The sequence below is a fragment of the Prionailurus viverrinus genome, chromosome B3, assembly GCF_022837055.1.
Source record: "Prionailurus viverrinus isolate Anna chromosome B3, UM_Priviv_1.0, whole genome shotgun sequence".
Lineage (NCBI taxonomy): Eukaryota > Metazoa > Chordata > Mammalia > Carnivora > Felidae > Prionailurus > Prionailurus viverrinus.
The window spans coordinates 143,697,643-143,720,185 of record NC_062566.1 but is presented as its reverse complement, the minus strand read 5'-3'; the positions used below and the strand labels follow the sequence as shown (position 1 = coordinate 143,720,185).

Here is a 22,543-nt window from a genome sequence, read left to right as displayed (position 1 = left end):
AAGGGTTGAAGACAGAGGATGGGTGCGCAATTGCTGATCCAGGAGAACAGACTGGGTCCCTGGGTGGCACCATTTTCACCTCTCCCGCGCATTTGCATTGGCACCTACAAGCAAGGCAACAAACCACCCCAGGAGCCTAAAAGCGCCATCTAATGGAGAGCAGAGCCATTACACTGAGCCCCTCCCAACTGGGCCAACAGGGCTCTTCAGGAACACAAGTCTCACTGCCGCTTACTTTATGGACTATAAAGAGCTACATAGACTGACATCTAGGGGATAAGTACGTAATTTCAATCCTATTTCAATCTGTTAGCCAGTTCATCTAGTCAATTTTCTTTCTTTTTTTTCTTTTTCTCTTTTACACTTCTTTTCTTTTTCTTGAATGCAGAAACAAAAAAAATATTTTTATTATCAATTATTATTAAAAATATTTTTCTTAATTTTTATTACTGTTTTTTTTACATTTCTGTAATTTTATTTCAAATTCTATTTTACTTCCATCATTTTATTTTACTCTACCTCAGTGTATTCCCGTTTTCAAATTTCCAGTTTCCTTTTTACTTTTTCTTTCTTTTTCTTTTTTTCTCTTCTTCGCTTCTGTAGTTTTTCTGGAATGCAGAATGAGAAAAACTTCATTTTACTTTCAATTTCTATTAAAAATATTTTTCCTTAATTTTTTCCTATATTGATTGCTTTATGTAAATTTTTTCAAATTCTATTTTACTTCCATCATTTTATTTTAGTCTACTATGGTGTATTCACTTTTTGAATTTTCAAATGATTTCCTTTTTTTCCTTTATGTATCTTTTTTCTCTTTTTTGTTTCCTCTCTTTTTTCTAGAATACAGAAAAGAAAAAAATCACATTTATTTTTAATTTTTATTAAAAATATTTTTCTTTATTTTTTCCACTATATTCTTTACTTTCCTGTATATTTTTTCAAAATCTATTTTACTCCCATCACCTCATTTTAGTCTACTTCAGTGTATTCATTTTTTCAAATTCTCAAATTATTTCCTTTTTTTCTCCCCCTCCCATTTTTTTCTCTAATCTGTCAAACCACTTTCAACACCCAGAACAAAACACACCTAGGATCTAGCATATCCCATTCAATTTGTGTGTGTGTAATTTTTTATTTTAATATTTATGTAATTTTATCCTTTAATTTCAATTTTGTGACCTCATTAATTCCTTTTCTCCCTTCAAAATGATAAAATGAAGGAATTCACCCCAAAAGAAAGATCACGAAGAAATGACAGCCAGGGATTTAACCAACACAGATACAAGCAAGATTTCTGAACCCGAATTTAGAATCACAATAATAATAATACTAGCTGCAGTCAAAAATAGATTAGAATCTCTTTCTGCAGAGATAAAAGAAGTAAAAAATAGCCAGAATGTAATTTAAAATGCGATAACTGAGCTGCAATCACAGATGGATACAGCGGTGGCATGGATGGATGAGGCAGAACAGAGAATCAGCGTTATAGAGGACAAGCTTATAGAGAATAATGAAGCAGAAAAAAAGACAGAGATTAAGGCAAAAGAGCAAGATTTAAGAATTACAGAAATCAGTGACTCATTAAAAAGGAAAAACATGAGAATCATAGGGTCCCAGAGTGGAAGAGAGAAATAGGGGTGGAAGGGTTATGTGAGCAAATCATAGCAGAAATCTTTCCTAACCTGGGCAAAGACACAGACATCAAAATCCAGGAAGCACGGAGGACTCCCATTAGATTCAACCAAAACCGACCATCAACAAGGCACATCATAGTCAAATTGACAAAGTACTCGGGCAAGGAGAGAATCATAAAACCAACAGGGAAACAAAGTCCATGACTTACAAGGGAAGACAGATCAGGTTTAGCAGACCTATCCACAGAAAGTTGGCAGGCCACAAAGGAGTGGCGGGATGTATTCAGTGTGCTAAATCAGAAAAATATGCATCCAAGAATTCTGTATCCAGCAAGGATGTCATTCAAAATAGAAGGCGAGATAAAAAGATTCCCATACAAACAAAAATTAAATGAGTTTGTGACCACTAAACCATCCCTGCAAGAAATTTTAAGCGGGAATCTCTGAGGGGAGAAAAGATGAAAATATATCTGTATAAATAAATAAATACCAAAATCAACAAAGATTAGAAAGACCAAAGAACACCACCATAAACTCCAACTCTACAAGCATCATAATAGCAATAAACTCATATCTTTCAGTACTCACTCTAAATGTCAATTGAATCAATGCCCCAATCAAAAGACATAGGGTAACAGAATGGAGAAGGAAACAATACCCGTCTATATGCTTTTTACAAGAGACCCATTTTAGACCTAAAGACGCCTAAGATTGAAAATAAGGGGATGGAGAACAATCTATCATGCTAATGTTCAACAAAAAAAAGCCGGAGTAGCCATATTGATATCAGACAATCTAGACTTTAAAATGAAGACTGCATCAAGAGATGCAGAATGGCATTACATCATTCATAATCAAAGGGTCTATCCACCAAGAAGACCGCACAATTGTAAACATTTATGCACCAATTGCGAGAGCACCCAAATATAGAAATCAATTAATCACAAACATAAAGAAACTCATCGATAAGAATACCATAATAGTAGGAGACTTCAACACCCCATTCACAACAATGAACAGATCACCTGATCAAAAAATCAACAAGAAAACAATAGCTTTGAATGACACACTGGACCAGAAGGACTTAACAAATATATTCAGAACATTTCATCCTAAAGCAACAGAATATGCACTCTTCTCCAGTGCGCATGGAACATTCTCCAGAATAGACCATATCCTGGGACACAATTCAGCCCTAAGTAAGTACAAAAAGATCGAGATCATACCAAGCATATTTTCAGACCACAATGCCATGAACTCAAAATCAACCACAAGAAAAAATTTTGAAAGGTAACAAATAATTAGACACGGAAGAACCTACGAAAGAACGAATGGGCTAACCAAGCAGTTAAAGAAGAAATTAAAAAGTACATGGAAGTCAATGAAAATGATAACACCGCAACGCAAACCTCTAGGATGCAGCAAAGGCGGTCATAAGAGGAAAATATATAGCAATCCAGGCCTTCCTAAAGAAGGACGAAAGATCCCAGATACACAACCTAACCTTATGACTGAAGAGCTGGAAAAGGAACAGCAAATAAAATCCAAAAACAGCAGAAGACAGGAAATACTAAAGATTAGAGCAGAAATTAGTGCTATCGAAACTAAAACACGGAACAGATCAATGAAACTAAAAGCTGGTGCTTTGAAAGAATTAACAAAATTGATAAACCACTATCCAGTTTGATCAAAAAGAAAAAGGAAAGGACCCAAGTAAATAAAATCAAGAATGACAGAGGAGAGATCACAACCAACACAACAAAAATAAAAACAGTAAGAAGAGAATGTTATGAGCACTTGTATGCCAATAAAATGGGCAATCTGGAAGAAATGTACAAATTCCTAGAAACATATACACTACCAAAACTGAAACAGGAAGAAATAGAAAATTTGAACAGATCCATAACCAGTAAGGAAATAGAATTAGTAAACAAAAATCTGCCAAAAGACAACAGTCCAGGACCAGATGGCTTTCTAGGGGAATTCTACCAAACATTTAAGGAAGAGTTAACACCTATTCTCTTGAAACTGTTCCAAAAAATAGAAATGGAAGGAAAACTTCCAAACCCTTTCTATCAAGCCAGCATTACCTCGATTCCAAAAACAGACACAGACAACACTTAAAAAGAGAACTATACACCAATTTCCCTGATGAACATGGATGCAAAAATCCTCAGAAGATATTATCCAACCAGAAACAAAACATATTAAAAAATTATTCACCACGACCAAGTGGGATTTATACCTGGGATGCAGGGCTGGCTCAATATCTGTGAAACAATTAACATGATTCATCACATCGATAAAAGAAAGGACAGGAACCATATGATCCTCTCCATAGATGCAGAGAAAGCATTTGACAAAATACAACATCCTTTCTTGATAAAAACCCTCAAGAAAGTAGGGATAGAAGGACCACACCTCGAGATCATAAAAGCCATCTATGAAAGACCCAATGCTAATATCATCCTCAATGGGGAAAAACTGAGAGCTTTCTCCCTAAGGTCAGGAACAAGACAGGGATGTCCACTCTCGCCACTTTTATTCAACATAGTATTGGAAGTCTTAGCCTCTGCACTCAGACAACACAAAGAAATAAAAGGCATCCAAATCGGCCAGGAGGCGGTCAAACTTTCACTCTTCACAGATGACATGACACTCTCTATGGAAAAGCCAAAAGACCCCAGCAAAAAACTGCTAGAATTGATTCATGAATTCAGCCAAGTGGCAGGATATAAAATCAACGCAGAGAAATCGGTTGCATCCTATACACCAACAATGAAGCAACAGAAAGAGAAATCAAGGAATCTATCCCATTTACAGTAGCACCAAAAACCATTAAATACCCAGGAATAAATCTAACCAAAGAGGTGAAAAATCTTTACACTGAAAACTAGAGAAAGCTTATGAAAGAAGTTGAAGAAGACAAATATGGAAAAACATTCCATGCTCCTGAATAGGAAGAACAAATATTGTTAAAATGCTGATAGTACCGAAAGCAATCTACATATTCAATGCAATCCCGATCAAAGTGACACCAGCATTCTTCACAAAGCTAGAAAAAATAATCCTAAAATTTGTATGGAACCAGAAAAGCCGCCGAATAGCCAAAGAAATCGAAAAAAGAAAACCAATGCAGGAGGCATCACAATCCCAGACTTCAAGCTATACTTCAAAGCGGTAATCATGGAGACACTATGGTACTGGCACAAGAACAGACACTCAGGGGCATCTGAGTGGATCAGTCTGTTAAGCATCCGACTTTGACTCAGGTCACGATCTGGCAGTTTGTGAGTTAGAGTCCCACATCAGGCTGTGTGCTGACAGCTCAGAGCCTGAAGCCTGCTTGGAATTCTGTGTCTTCCTCTCTCTCTGACACTCCCCCGCTCATGCTCTGTCTCTGTCTCTGAAAAGTAATAAATAAATGCCAAAAAAATTAAAAAAAAAACAAGAACAGACACTCAGATCAATGGAACAGAATACAAAAAACAGAAATAGACCCACAAATGTATGGCCAACTAATCTTTGACAAAGCAGGAAAGACTATCCAATGGAATAAAGACAGTGTCTTCAGCAAGTGGTGCTGGGAAAACTGGACAGCGACATGCAGAAGAATGAACCAGGACCACTTTCTTACACCATACACAAAAATAAACTCAAAATGGATGAAAGACCTCAATGTAAGTCAGGAAGCCATCAAAATCCTCGAGCAGAAAGCAGGCAAAAACATCTTTGGTCTTGGCCGCACCAACTTCCTACTCAACTTCCTACGTCACCAGAGGCAAGGAAAACAAAAGCAAAATGAACTACTGGGTCCTCATCAAAATAAAAATCTTCTGCATAGTGAAGGCAACAATCAGCAAAGGTAAAATTCAACTGACAGAATGGGAGAAGATATTTGCAAATGACATCTCAGATAAAGAGTTAGTATCCAAAATCTATAAAGAATTTATCGAACTCAACACCCAAAACACAATCCAGTGATGAAATGGACAAAAGACATGAATAGACACTTATCCAAAGAAGACATCCAGATGGCCAACCGACACATGAAAAAATGCTCCACATCACTCATTATCACGGAAGCCAATCAAAACCCTAATGAGATACCACCTGACACCTGTCAGAATGGCTAACATTAACAACTCAGGCAACAACAGATGTTGGCGAGGATGCAGAGAGAGGATCTCTTTTGCATTTTGGGGGGCAATGCAAGCTGGTGCAGCCACTCTGGAAAACTGTATGGAGATTCCTCAAAAAACTGAAAATAGAACTCCCCTACGAACCAGTAATTGCACTATTAGGCATTTATCCACGGGACACAGGTGTTCTGTTTCAAAGGGACACATGCACCCCCATGTTTATAGCAGCACTATCAACAATAGGCAAAGTATGGAAAGAGCCAAATGTCCATCGATGGATGAATGGATAAAGAAGAAGTGGTAAATATATACAATGGAGTATTACTCGGCAATCAAAAAGAGTGAAATCTTGCCATTTGCAACTATGTGGATGGAACTGGAGGGTATTATGCTAAGTGAAATGAGTCAGTCAGAGAAAGACAAAAATCATATGTGTTCACTCATATGAGGACTTTAAGAGACAAAATAGATGAACATAAGGGAAAGGAAACAAAAATAATATGAAAACATGGAGGGGACAGAGCATAAGAGACTCATAAATATGGAGAACAAACAGAGGGCTACTGAGGGGTTATGGGAGGGGGGATGGGCTAAACTGGTAAGGCGCACTAAGGAATCTACTCCTGAAATCATTGTTGCACTATATGCTAACGAATTTGGATGTTAATTTTTAAAACTAAAAATAAATACTAATTAAAAATTTAAAAATTAAAATATTGTAAGTGAAAACAATGCGCGATCATGATGTTGGGGTAAATATTTCTTAAACATTATGCCAAAGCCTCCATTAATAAAGGTAAAAATCCAAAACTGAAAAAAAAAATTCTTCATATTGTCACACCGCCATCCACACAAACTAATATTGAAGTGCGTCCCTACCCTGTCATTCACTTTTACACAATCAATTCTAAGTCTGGAGCTTGATATATATGTCAGAGGACATGCAAATGAAGCCCTCTCTGTGCTGATAAAACAAGCCCAGCCCTGACCCTGCAGCTGGGAGACAAGCCCCAGCCCCAGAAGTCCCAGGTGTTTCCATTCTGTGATCAGCACAGAACATAGACACCTCACCATGGAGTTTGTGCTTGGCTGGGTTTTCCTGGTTGCTCTTTTAAAAGGTAATTCATGATGAACGAGGGACACTGAGTCTGTAAATGGATATGAGTGAAACAGTGGATGTGTGAGTTTCCTGACCAATATGTCTTGTGTCTGCAGGTGTCCAGTGTGACGAGCAGCTGGTGGAGTCTGGGGGAGACCTGGTGAAGCCTGGGGGGTCCCTGAGACTCACATGTGTAGCCTCTGGATTCAACGTCCGTAGCTATGCAATGAGTTGGGTTCGCCAGGCTCCAGGAAAGGGGCTGCAGTGGGTCGCAGCAATTAGTGGTAGTGGAGGTAGCACAGGCTACGCAGACTCCGTGAAGGGCCGATTCACCATCTCCAGAGACAACGCCAAGAACACGCTGTATCTGCAGATGAACAACCTGAAGACTGAGGACACGGCCACATATTACTGTGCGAGAGACACAGTGAGGGGACATCACTGCGAACCCAGACACAAACCTCCCTGCTGGAGGGGATCAGCACCACCAGGGGGCGCACACTATGCACAATTCTGGTTTGTGTTCCCAGGCGCAGGTGCACATGGAGGTTACAGGCAGGTTTCCTGTCAGGGTCTGGGGCTTCCTGTCCACACAGCAGTTTCCCCAGGGTGCCTCCCTGGTTATATGCTTCTGTGTTTACCTATTAACTCTATGGATTAGCAACTGGGTTGTCATAGGGAAACTAGACTAATGTGCACAAAGACACAGTTGTTTGCACTTGCTTACTCTGGTCCCTCAACATGAGTGAATTACAGATTTCCTGAGGCACAACAGCTGCACCTTTACAGGATTCCCAGATGTGTTCCCTGTGCAGCCAGGACCACAGGATCCCACAGCTCCTCCTTATCCTCACCCAGCCCTTGTCCCAAACAATGTGACCCTTTCTTCATAGCCCTTTGATACTCAGGACTTTAAATGAGCTACAGCTTTATTCAATTACTCTAAAGGAGAGACAAACAATCTCCATGTATTAGTCAAGATTCCCCTGAGGAACAGAAACCAAAGGTCATTGGTTTCCATAAATAAATATGTTGAGAAGTCCATGACATACTGTCACAAGCTGAAGACCCAGGAAAACCAGTGATGTAATTCTTCTCTGATTCTGAACTAGTGTCTAGTGTCAGAACGTGGAGAGCTGATGATGTAACTCTCAGAAAAAGGGCCAGAGGAGGCCAATATTCCAGTTTAAACACGCACATGGGAAGTAAAAATGAGAGAATTCGTCCCCCATCTGCATCAGATTCTATTCACAACCTTAATGGAATGGGTGGTGTCCAGGCAGAAAGAAACCATGGATGGAAATGCCAATCTCTTCTGGAACACATCACAGACATCCACAGAAACCGTGGTGAATCTGGGCACCCAGGATGCAGTCAAGATAACCCATGAAGTTAATCATGACAAGTCAATCTCCTGTAAACGTGGAGCTCAAAGACTGAAGATTTAAAAGTCGATCCCATCATTGGGGTGGAGCCTGAGGGCATAGCAGTGCTCCTGTGGAGGAGGGCAGAGGCCCATAAGGGGAACTGTGGTCTGAGTATCCCCAGGGTCACATGGGGAGAGACAATTCCCTTCCTGGAGTGCATATGGGAGACGGGGCATTGCCTCTCATAGGATAGGAGACCTGACAGGCACCATTAAAATTCCCTGATCATTAGCACAGGAGCCTCTTCTGAGAGCAGCTAGCTGGATGCTGCCTTCTGGTTGTTCTTCACCATGTACTCCAAGCCCCTAGTGTTCATGCAACTGCCCATCCGGGGTAAACCAGCTCCAGGCACAGCACATCAAGACCCTCTCCCAGAGGATCAGTGCGGTCCCTGTATATTGAGTTCACACAATTTGGAGTTTTCAAACCCAGCTAGAGCTCCTGAGATAAAACATAAGAGCCCTGTGCCACCAGATGGGCCAATGGCTTGGACGCAGACAGGGTGAAAGCAATTCTGACAGAGCCTGGGACCCACAAGTGTTCTCTCTGTGTGAGGGCTTCTTGAACAGGGGAGGCTGGGAACTCCAACTCCAGGGACTAGAGAGGGAGCTGATGCCAGTATTTCCTCCCACCAATCAGGATGGACAGATTTCACTCAGCAGCACAGCATCCCCAGTGGAAGCTGAGCCACTAACACCAAGCTCCACCTACTCCAGCCCCCATCAAGTGCTTGCTTACTAGGAAAGAGTGCCTGGCAACCAGACCACCATTGCACCCCTTCCTCCAAAGACCACCGTAAACCCCCACATGCTCCAAGTCAGCTGATCATACAGTGAGACATATCCTCACCTCTAGGGAAGATAGGAATTAGCCTCTTTTAACAAGCAGACCAAACTCACCGAGTTAAAACTCACAACAATGGGGTCAAGGTCCAACTCTCCCCACTGGAGGCAAGGAGAAACTCTGCAGAGGACTCTCCTGAGGGACAGAGCAGCCAAAACACGACAGCACAGTGCCACGGAACATAAAACAAATGCTTCATGAAGTGTCAGGCCCTGGACAGTATGCGAACACTTATCAATAAAGATACTACTCTAGAAGCAGAAAAGATAACAGGATTTTCTAAAACATTTAAGAAGGCAGAGACATAGACAACAACATGATGGAGGAATTCATCCTAAAAGAAAAAATGATAAAAGGTTATTGTGAGGGATGTAATTAAAACACATAAACTAATGTGCCTCAAACAGAATTTCTAAAACTCTCATATTGAAACAGGATTTTCAAAAAGTATCTTAAGGATACGATCTGTGCTTGAGGAAAATATATGAGACATGAGGGATACCCTTATTGCAAACAGAAGAGACCTAAAAACTAGTAAGGATGAAATTTTAAATGTTGTAACCTAGATGTGAAACTGATTGGATATAATGACCTCAAGGCTGAAAGAAGCAGATGAATGAGGATGGGACATAGAAGATAAAATTATGGGGGAAATGAAGCTGGAAAGAAGAGGAAAATTAAAATATTGCATCACAAACATACACTTAGGGAAATCAGCAACTCCATAAACTGTAATAACATTCTTTTGAAAGGAGTCCCAAAAGAATAAGAGGGAGGAAAAGTGGGATACATTTTAGCTGAGTGAATTATAGTGAAAATTTCCACCAGCTGCGGAAGGAAATAGACATCGACATCTAGGAGGCAGAGAGAACACCCATTAAAAAAAAATTTTAAAAAGGCAGGCCAACACTGAGACATATCATAGGAAAATGGCAACATATCCAGATAAAGAAAAACCATAAAAGCATCAACTCAAAAGAAGTTGCTAACTAACAAGGGAAGATTAAAAAAAAAAAACTATGGCAGATGTCTCTACAGAAACCTTCATGCAAGGAGGGAGTGGCATCATATCCTCAACATGTGCATTTGAAAATTATGCAGCTAAGAATACTTTCTCCATAAGGCAGTCATTCAGATACAAGGAGTGATAGAATTTCCCAGACAAATAAAACCAAAGGAGTTCAGGCCTCTAAATCAGCCCTGCGAGAAATTAAAGGGGACCCTTTGAGTGGGAAAGGAAGACTAAAAGTAACAAAGACTAGAAATAAACAGAGAAAATCTCCAGAAACAATGACTTTGGAGGTAATACTATGGCACTAAGTTTATATCTATCAATAATTACTGTGAATGTAAATGGACAAAATGCTCCAATCAAAAGACATAGGATACCAGAATGGATAAAAACAAATACAAGATCCTTCTATACACTGCACACGATTGACTCATTTCCAACCTAAAACACCTGTAGATTGAAAGTGAGGGGAGGGTGAACAATTTATCATGCTAATGGACGTCAAAAGAAAGTTGTAGTACCACACTCATATCACACTAACTAGTTTTCAAACCAAAGTTTGTTACAAGAGATCAGGAAGGCAGTATATCATCATAAAGGGGTCTATCCAACAAGAAGATCTGAAGCTTTAAATATTTATACCCCAAAAATGTAAGCACTGAAATATATAACTCAATTACTAAGAAACATAAAGAAACTCATTGATAATAGACAATAGAAATAATAGAGAACATTAACACTCCACTTACAACAATGGAAAGACAATCTAAGCTGAAAATCAATAAGGAAACAAAGGCTTTGAAAGACACATGGAATGAATGGACTTAACGGATATATTCACAACATTCCATCCTAAAGCACCAGAAGACACATTCTTTTTGAGTGTGCATGGAACATTCTCCAGAACAGATCACATACTATGTCACAAATCAGCCCTCTACAAGTACAAAAAGACTGAGATCATTCCATGCGTATTTTTAAGCCACAACACTATGAAACTCGAAGTCGACCACAAGAAAAATTTGGGCAACACCACCAATACATTAGGTTAAAGAACATTGTAGTAAAAGCGGAATGAGATTTTCAGGAAATTACAGAGGCAATAAAAAATACATAGAAGCAAATGAAAATGAAAACATGCCAGTTCCAAACCATCTAGATGCAGCAAAGTTGATGGAAGAGTGAAATATACAGCAGTACAGGCCAAACTCAAGAAAGAAGAAAGGTCTCAAACACACAACCACTTTACAACTAAAGGAGCTAGAAAAAGAACAACAAATGAACACTAAAGCCAGCAGGAACAGGTAAACAAAAAAGATTACAGGAGAAATAAATGATATAGAAACAAGAAAAACAGAACAACAGATGAATGAAACTATAAGTTGGTTTTTATAAGAATAAATAAAAATGATAAACCCATGGGCAGACTTGGCAAAAACAAAAGAGAAAGGACGAAAGTAAATAGAATTTGAGAGGAGACATGGCGACTGACACCACAGAAATACAACTATGAGAAATAGTTAGGAGATTTATATGCCAACAAATTGGGCAATCTGGAAGAAATGGATAAATTCCCAGAATAATGTAAACTACCTAAACTGAAAAAGGAAGAAATAGAAAACAGGAACAAACTGATAATGAGCAAAGAAATTGAATCATTAATCAAAAATCTACTGACACACAAAAATCCAGGGCCAGATAGGTTCACAGGTGAATTCTACCAGATATTTAAGAAGAGTGTCAAATATTGGATTTAAGTAGAATAGAATATTCCTGTCTTCACAAACTGTTCCAAATAATAGAAATGGAAAGAAAACTTCCAAATTCATTCTATAAGATCAGTATGATTACGGTTCCAAACCAGATTAAACCCCACTAAAAATGAGACTTAGAGGCCAGTAGCCCTAATGAGCAAGAATGCAACAATTGTCAAGAAAATACTTGCAGGGGCACCTGGGTGGCTCAGTCGGTTAAGCGTCCGACTTCGGCTCAGGTCCTAATCTTGTGGTCCGTGAGTTCAAGCCCCGTGTCGGGCTCTGTGCTGACAGCTCAGAACCTGGACCCTGCTTCAGATTCTGTGTCTCCCTCTCTCCCTGCTTTTCCCCGCTCATGCTCTGTCTCTCTCTCCCTATCAAGAATAAACATTTTAGGGGCGCCTGGGTGGCTCAGTCGGTTAAGCAGCCAACTTCGGCTCAGGTCATGATCTCGTGGTCTGTGAGTTCAAGCCCCGCGTCGGGCTCTGTGCTGACAGCTCAGAGCCTGGAGCCTGTTTCAGATTCTGTGTCTCCCTCTCTCTGACCCTCCCCCATTCATGCTCTGTCTCTCTCTGTCTCAAAAATAAATAAACGTTAAAAAAAAGAAAGCAAATACTTGCAAATTGAATCCACCAATACATTAAAAGGATCCTTTAATGTGACCAGGTGGGATTTATTCCTTGGCTGTAAGGGTGGTTCAATAGTCACAAATAAATCAATGTAATACATACCATCAATCAGAGAAAGGATATGAATGATATGACCCTCTCAATAGATGCAAAAAAAAAAATTGACATAGTACAGCATCCTCTCTTGATAAAACCCTCAACCAGGGGTAGAGGAAACACACTTCAACATCAAAAAGTCCGTACATGAAAACCCCACAGCTAATATCCTCAGTGGGGAAAAAAAACCTTTCCTCTACTGTCAGGAACACAAGAGGGATGTCCACTCCCATCATTCTACTTAACACAGGACTGGAAGTCTTATCCTCAAAAACAGACAACAAAAATAAATTAAGGCATTCAGGTTGGAAAGAAGAAGTCAAACATTTCCTCTTCACAGATGACATGACACTCTATATAAAAAACTCAAGACTCCACCAAAATATTTCAAGAACTGATACACAAATTCAGCAAAGTCACAAGATACAGTATCAACATACTGAAATCTGCTGCATTTCTACATAGCAATAATGAAGAAACAGAAAGAAAAAAAAAACTATCCATCCCATTTACAATTGCACCAAATATAATAGGATACCTAAAGAGTTAAAATATCTATACTTTGAAGACTCTAAAAACGGTGAAAGAAACTGAGGATGACACAAAGAAATGGAAACACCTTTAATGTTCATGGATTTAAGGAGCAAGGAGTGTTGAAATGTCTATGCTACACAAAGAAACGGGAGACTTCATGATTATGGATTTCATGCTATATTACAAAGCTGTACTTATCAAGACAGTAAGCTACAAGCACAAAAGAGACACATAGATCAAGAGAACAGAAGAGTAAACCCAGATATGGACTCACAAATGTATGGCCACCTCATCTTGGATGAAGTAGGAAAGACTATGTAATGGGAAAAAAGACAGCCTTGTCAACAAAGGGTGTTGGGAAAACTGGACCAGAACATGCAGAAGAATGAAACTGAACCACTTTCTTACTCCATACACAAAAATAAATCTAAATGGGTGAAAGACGTAATGTGAGACAGGAGACCATCAAATCCTAGAAGATAACACAGGCAGCAACCTCCTGGACATCGGACATAGCAACTTCTTACTAGACGTGTCTCGAGAGGCAAGGGAAACAACAGCAAACTTGAACTACTGGGACCTCATCAAAATAAAAACCTTCTGCACAGCTAAAGAAACAATCAACGAATCTAAAAGGCATTCTACAGAAATTAAAAAGGTATTTGCAAACCACATATCTGATAAAGGCTTACTATCCAAAATCTACAAAAACTTCTCAAACTCAAAACCCAAAATACAAAGAATCCAGTGAAGAAATGGGCAGAAGACATGAGGAGATACTTTTCCAAACAACGCATTCAGATGGCTCACCGACACGCGAACATATGCTCAACATCACTCATCATCAGGGAATTACAAATCAGAACTACAATGAGAGATGCCCGCACACCTGTGAGAATGGCTACAATCAACAACTCAGGAAACAACAGATATTGATGAGGATGAGGAAAGAAGGGAACCCTTTTATACTCTTGGTGGGAATGCCAAGTGCCCGGACCATTCCAGAAAACAGTTTTAAAACTAAAAATCAAACAACCTTACATACCAGCAATTGCTCTACTAGGAATTCATCAAAAGCATACAAAACTTCTGATTTGAGGAAGTACATGCACCCCAATGTTTACAGCAGCATTAACTATGACTGACAAACTGAGGAATGAGACCAAAAGTCCACCATGTGATTAATCTGCTATATGTATAGAGTGGTATATTACTCAGTCATAAAAAAAGAATGAAATCTTGCCATTTGCAAAGATGTTGATGCAGCTAGAGGGTATCATGCTAAGCAAAGTAAGTCAGTCAAAGATGACAAACACCATATGATTTCCTCATATGGGGAATTTAAGAAACGCAACAGATAATCTAGGGGAAGGGGAAAAAGCAAGAAATCGTAAAAAAACTCTAAGGTTAGAGACCAAACTGAGGGTTGCTGGAGGGCAGGTGTGTGGGGGATGGGATAATGGGTGTTGGGGATTAAGGAGGTCACATGTTGTGATGAGTACTGGGTGTTAATGTAATTGATGAATCAATAAATTCTACTACTGAAATTAATATTACACAATATGTTAACTAACAAATATTTAAACACAAACTTAAAAACTTTACAAGTGGAAAAAAGGGAGAATTGTTGTCACAAATTGTCATGAACATGGAATCTACGGTAGTGAATCTAACGTCTTGCATTTACTCATTATATCCCTACTTGATGGTGGACATAAATTAACATACTCATGAATTTTCACAGCGGTACCAGGTGGGCTGGAATTCAAACCACAGCTGCCCTTCCCAACTCCACTGTGCCCACACATCATGGGCAGCTTGTCCAGACTCCTGCACAAGAACCCAGGTTGCACCTCAGCAGGGACCCACATCTGCAGAACTGGAAAGTGTGAACAGTTGACGCTTCCTGAGAAGCTCTGGGTTTCCTTCCCCGACTTGCTGTCTCAGCTTCCTTGTCTTCCTTTCCTGTGTCTTGAAGACAACCATGTTTCCTGTTAGTGGTTCATGAAAGTGAGGGGCTATATGTTCTATAAACATTCAATATGACAGATAACATACAAGGGGACAAAAAAAAGCCCATATGATGCAGCCTGTCTCACGGCTCCTATCACCCAATGTGGTAGAGTACAAATAAACCTAAATATTCATTTGGTAAAAAAAACTGCACAGCACGTTGGAAAAGTATTAAGAGATGAGAAGCCTGGAAGAATTCCACAAATGCAGATATGAGCTCCCCTTGGAAGGAAGAAGAAAAATTACAGTCCCAACACGCAAGAGTAAAATAATTTTAGGAAATGATACAAGAGCTTCAATGTGTTCTATTCATGAACTGTCTAAATTTGGCTATGCAAAAAATGGATTTTGAGGGTTTCACATAGAATTGCGAAGGGAAAATTGTGTCAAGAACTCGATTGTGTGCACAGAGCTCAACGGCTCCTGAGACATATAGAAAGCCCACCACCTGAAAAGGTAAACGTGTTTTTTGACCCCAGGAGCATATCTACCAAATATGATGAGCAGTCTGGCCAAAGAGACACAGAATGGCAACTCTTGGGAAATTTGAACTTCAATTTCCTATATTTCCACATAATTTCCATATATTGGGAAAAACCATGCCACGAAAATGATTTGCTAGAGTCTATAAATTTAAAAACAAACAACAAAACTCTAAGTCACCAGAGACCAAATAGGGAACAAGTCAATGTTGAGAGAAACCAGAATAAAAACAAGACTTTTAGTTACATTGTAGGTCAAGAAATCAGTGGGGTGCCTGGGTGGTTCAGTCGGTTAAGTGTCTCACTTCAGGTCAGGTCTCGATGTCACGATTTGAGGGTTTGAGCCCCGTTGTCAGGCCCTATGCTGACAGCTCAGAACCTGGAGCCTGCTTCAGATTCTGTGTCTCCCTCTCTCTGCTTTTCCCCGCTCATGTTCTGTCTCTCTCTCTCCCTATCAAGAATAAACATTTTAGGGGCGCTTGGGTGGCTCAGTCGGTTAAGCAGCCAACTTCGGCTCAGGTCATGATCTCGTGGTCTGTGAGTTCAAGCCCCGCGTCGGGCTCTGTGCTGACAGCTCAGAGCCTTGAGCCTGTTTCAGATTCTCTGTCTCCCTCTCTCTGACCCTCCCCCGTTCATGCTCTGTCTCTCTCTGTCTCAAAAATAAATAAACGTTAAAAAAAAGAATAAACATCTTTAAAAAATATTAGTCACAAGCAATCAATCGTCAAGAAAATGAAAACTATAGCTAAGAACACAACACCCATAAAAAGAAATAAAATAAATAGACTTTGTGAAAAAGAAATATGCTTATCTGCCCACATGAATACCAATAGTAAGATAAGTTACAGAGTAAGAGACATATTCACAAATGGCATAACCACCAAGGGACCTGCATCTTGAATATACTAAGAGCCCTCAACAGTCAATAGGAAGAAAGGAAACAAACCTCCATAAAACAAGCACAGCCTTGTGTAGTAGACATCCTATCCTTGAGGTTATAGACACATTAGGTACGGACTGGAGAAGACTCTTCACACCATCGACTGTCAGGGAAATTCAAAACAAGAATGCAATAGATGCCCTATACACACATCCCAATGGCTCAGTAATGAAAACAACACTGACAGCAACATCCAGGTGAGCATCCAGCATACGTGGGACCTCAAACAATGCAGGAAGGATTGACAAATAAACACCAGCTCTGGAAAACAGTTGGCTGTTGCTTATGAAATTATACATGGATGACATAAAATGTAACCTGGAAATACCACTCCTGAGTATTTGTCCCTGAAGAAAGAAATCCCATGCTCAGAAAATAAATGGTGTGTAAATATTTATAGCATCTTTCTTAGTGTTAAAAGGTCAGAATAAGGCAAAATCTTTCTAAATATAAAGAAATAAACCAACTACGAAACTTCCATCAATGGGATGCTTTGCCACAGAAATGTGACAATACTGATGCACACCTGAAACCAGGTGAAAGTCAAAGACATGATGTGGAGGGAAGGGCGGTAGTCCCATAATTACAGAGGTGGTGTGACCTGGGACATTCACACAGCCAGACCATGGTGACAGTGGTTTGGTTGGGCATTCCTTATCTCTTTCTTTCCCAAACCACATGATGAGATACTCTGCTTCATTTGAGAGCACTCTTATGTTCAACCACCCTCTGATGTATGGAGTCTCCACAGACTGAACCCTACAACCTCGGACTCCTCTGAATGGAGAGTTGTTGAAGCCATAATCTGACATTTGTTCTGACAGGAGCTGTTCCCTCCACTGTCCCTGGCTCTGGCTCTCTCCTGCAGGTGAGGGGGAGTAGATTAGGAATCCTCCACTGAAACTATTGGTCTCCTGCACCTGACTCTCCCACAACATGAGGGCCAGACCTTCCTCACACTCAGCTGGAAATGAAGTCAGTTCTATAGGAACAGATTTGCTCCTTGATTTAGAGGATTGCTCCATCTCCCCCTTACCCTGGGCAACACTCTGGGCAAAGGTCTGCAGCTGCAGGGGGTGTCGGGGACAAACAGGATTCCAAACAGTTTGGAAACTGAGGGCTCTGTTTAGGGGTGGCTGGCAGCTTCACTGCCTTGTGGCTTACTTGTCCTGGTCGCATGAGACTCCTGCCATACAAGTCAGGTCTGGGGTGATCAGGTTCCCAGCATCCCTAGTGGACTGTGCCCAGGGCAGAGCTTCCTTCCTGGGAGTGGGGCTGCCAACAATGAGTGAGTCGCACATCTCAGTGGCACCTGCTGGGGCTTGGCCTCAACAGCAAACAGCTTAGGGGCACTGACATCCTGTCCCTCTGGGAAAGAGTCCTCTGAACAGGTGCTGGTCACCAGGATCCTTGTGTATTGGCTACAACAGTCTGGAGGGGAGGTTGCAGCCAGGCTTAGTGGCACATGCCTGTAGGGCCGGTTACTTGCATTGGAGTTTCTACTTGCTGATCTGGGATGGGAAAGGAAAAGAACATACCTTATTTCGAATATTCTAGGTATTCTTTCTGGTAATATATTTTCTGGAATAAATCCTTCTTCATGGGCTGTATGCCAACACGGCCATTTGCCGCACTATAAATACATTATTTGAGTTTTTCTTCAAATTCCAGTTAGTTAACATGCAATGTAATATTACTTTCAGGTGTAAAATACAGTGATTCAACATTGCAATACAGCACCCAGTGTTCGTTAGGAGCGCTCCCCTTAATCCCCATCAACTACCTCCCCATTCCTCCACCCACCCTCCCCAGGGTAACCATCAGTTTTTCCCCTATAGTTAAGTATCTGTTTCGTGGTGCTTACGTGCTTCCATGGGTTAGGCCCACGACTATTGATCTGGGCTCTTGTCTTGATCTCATCATTCCTGAGATCGAGCCCCACTTTGGTTTCTGCACTGACAGCACGACGTTTCCTTGGGATTCTCTTCCTATCTGCCTCTGCCCCACCTCCCATTCTCTCTCTAAATAAATAAGTGAACATTGAAAAAATCACCTATATCTTGGTTTGCCTCTTCTCTCTTATTTGTCCCTTTGCCCATTTGTTGTTTCTTAAATTCTACATATGGATGAAATCATATATTTGTCTTTCTCTGACTTATTTCAGTAAATATAATACTCTCTAGGCCCATCCATGTCCTTACAAATAGCTAATGTCATTCCTTTTATGGCTGAGAAATATTCCAGTGTGCGTGGACGGGGTTGTGTAGATATACCACGTATTCTATACCCATTCATCAATAAATGCATACTTGGGCTGGGTTGTTTCCATAGCTGGGCTGTTTGTGACAGCTGCTATAAACATAGAGGTACAATTCCCTTAAATTAGTATTTTTGTATCCTTTGGGTAAATACCTAGTAGTGCCTTTATTCTATCGTAACGTAGTTATATTTTTAGCTTTCTAAGGAACCTCCATGTTGTTTTCCATAGTGGCTGTGCCAGTGTGCATTCCCACCAGCACCTCGAAAAGGATCCTCTTTCTCTGCATCCTCACCAACACCTGTTGTTTCTTGCGCTGTTGAGTTCAGTCTTTCTGGCCAGTGTGAGTTGATATTTCATTGTAGTTTGGATTTATATTTCCCTGATGAGGAGTGATGTTGACCATCTTTTCATGTGTTTAGTGACAATCTGTAGGTCGCATTTGGAAGAATGCTTATTCATGTCTCCTGGCCATTTTTGATAGGATTATTCAGTTCTGGAGTTGAATTTTATACCATATATAGAAAACCTGAAAGACTCCACCAAAAAAAAAAAAAACCCGCTAGAACTGGTACAATAAACCCATAAATTTGCAGCATACAAAATCAACATATAGAAATTTGTTACATTTCTATACACCAATAATGAAGCAGGAGAAAGAGAAATCAAGGAATCAGTCCCATTTAAAATTACACCCAAACCATAATATACTAGAAATAAACCTAAGTAAAGAGGTAAAATATCTGTACTCTGAAAGGTCTAGGACATTTATGGAAGACATTGAAGAAAACACAAAGAAATGGAAAAATATTCCATGCACATGGATTAAAAGAAAAATCATTGGTAAATGACAATACTATCCAAAGCAATCTAGACATTCAATGCAAATAATTCAATTTCCTGTCAAATAATACCAGCATTTTTCACAGAGCTAGAACAAATAACTCTAAAATTATCATGCAATCACCAAAGACCCCAAATAACCAAAGATCTTGAAAAAGAAAAATACCTGGAGGCATCACAATTATGGATATCAAGCTATATTACAATGCTGTAGTCATCAAGACAGTATCATACTAGCAAAAAATAGACACATAGATTAATGGAAAGATTAGAAAACCCTGAAATGGACACATCCCTATATGATCAACTAATCTTTGACAGAGCAGGAAAGACTATCAAATGGAAAAAGTCCCTTCAACAACTGGTGTTGGGAAAACTGGACAGCATCGTGAACTTGTAATGAACCTGGACCAGTTTCTTACAGTACACACAAAAATAAATACAAAATGAATGAAAGACCTAAATGTGAGACAGGAAACCATCAAAATCCTAGAGGAGAACACAGGCACCAAACTCTTTGACCTTGGCCAGAACAAGTTCTTTTTTTTTTTTCAACGTTTATTTATTTTTGGGACAGAGAGAGACAGAGCATGAACGGGGGATGGGCAGAGAGTGGGAGACACAGAATCGGAAACAGGCTCCAGGCTCTGAGCCATCAGCCCAGAGCCTGACGTGGGGCTCGAACTCACGGACCGTGAGATCGTGACCTGGCTGAAGTCGGACGCTTAACCAACTGCGCCACCCAGGCGCCCCACAGAACAAGTTCTTACTAGACGTGTCCCCAGAGGCAAGGGAAACAATAGCAAAAATAAACTATTGGGATCTCATCAAGATAAAAAGCTTCTGCTCAGCAAAGGAAACAACCAACAAAACTAAAAGGCAACCAATGGAATGGGAAAAGATATTTGCAAATGACATATCGGACAAAGGGCTAGTATCCAAAATCTATAAAGAGCTCACCAAACTCCACACCCAAAAAGCAAATTACCCAGTGAAGAAATGGGCAGAAACCATGAATAGACACTTCTCTAAAGAAGACATCCGGATGGCCAAAAGGCACATGAAAAGATGTTCAGCATCGCTCTTTATCAGGGAAATACAAATCAAAACCACACTCAGGTATCACCTCACGCCAGTCAGAGTGGCCAAAATGAACAAATCAGGAGACTATAGATGCTGGAGAGGATGTGGAGAAACGGAAACCCTCTTGCACTGTTGGTGGGAATGCAAACTGGTGCAGCCGCTCTGGAAAGCAGTGTGGAGGTTCCTCAGAAAATTAAAAATAGACCTACCCTATGACCCAGCAATAGCACTGCTAGGAATTTATCCAAGGGATACAGGAGTACTGATGCATAGGGCCACTTGTACCCCAATGTTCATAGCAGCACTCTCAACAATAGCCAAATGATGGAAAGAGCCTAAATGTCCATCAACTGATGAATGGATAAAGAAATTGTGGTTTATATACACAATGGAATATTACGTGGCAATGAGAAAAAATGAAATATGGCCTTTTGTAGCAACGTGGATGGAACTGGAGAGTGTGATGCTAAGTGAAATAAGCCATACAGAGAAAGACAGATACCATATGGTTTCACTCTTATGTGGATCCTGAGAAACTTAACAGGAACCCATGGGGGAGGGGAAGGAAAAAAAAAAAGAGGTTAGAATGGGAGAGAGCCAAAGCATAAGAGACTGTTAAAAACTGAGAACTGAGGGTTGATGGGAGGTGGGAGGGAGGAGAGGGTGGGTGATGGGTATTGAGGAGGGCACCTTTTGGGATGAGCACTGGGTGTTTTATGGAAACCAATTTGACAATAAATTTCATTAAAAAAAAAGAAATCCAAAGCTGGAGATATCACAATTCTAGACTTCAAGCTGTATTACGAAAAAAAAAGGCAAAAAGCTGTATTACGAAAAAGAAAGGCAAAAAAAAAAAAAGAAAATACTAAAATACAACCTTGTAGTTCACCAATCATCACTCAGGATACTGAGAAATGTTTTCCTCAGTGAACTCAGAGGAACCTTCAAAGCAAAAATCAAAAGGACCAAATGGCTTCCAAACTAATAGCCAAGGAGAATAAGACACATAAAACTACAAAGAGATTTTTTGCATCACCCATAAAGGTAAAATTGACAATGTTTACTTCCACATCACAAGGAAGCAAAAGCAGTGGTCTCAGAAATGAGGAAAAGTAGTCATTCAAAGAAAGTGACCCAGCAGTACCACAGGACATGGAATTGGTAGAGACGTTCAGGGTGTTATAACTACATAGCCCATATGCAAGTAGCTGGAGGAAAGATTGAGGTGTTGACTAGAGCCAGGTGCCTGGGTCCAAATCCCTACCCATGTCCAAGTGACCACTCTTGACCATGGCCCACCTGCCCCTCCCACATCCACCCCAGCTTAACTCATGTCAGTTCACCCAATGCCGCACCCTGGGACTGTTGCTGAACCCCACAAGTGGCCCCCAGGTGTAGGGTGCTGGCCACCTGACACAGCCTTCTGCTCTGTCTGATGGTCTAGACCTGGCTTCGCTGAGGATCCTCCATTTATCCATTCTCACTGGCAGATGTCCCTGAGCAGGGGCATGAGGCTGGCAGAGGACCAGGTCACCCTGAGGGCACCCCTCTTGCTGTTTGCACTCTGGGCAGTGCTGGCTCCTGTGCAGGGTTCTCAAGGGCATCCCTCATGGTGCTACATCTCCTCTCAGGTGGTAATTCCCAAGAAGGAGCCGAACCACCTCAAAGGAATTCAGATGCCTGGCTGTCTGTCCTATAGCCTGCATTTTGGGGGCAAGAGACATGTTATGCACATGTGGCACAAGAAACTCTTTT

The 22,543-nt window shown here is 40.5% G+C and overlaps 1 pseudogene; it reads left to right on the top strand.

Annotated features, from left to right (window-relative positions):
• LOC125168152 (immunoglobulin heavy variable 3-74-like) overlaps window positions 1-22,543 on the top strand; it is a 131,572-nt pseudogene that overhangs the window by 26,097 nt on the left and 82,932 nt on the right.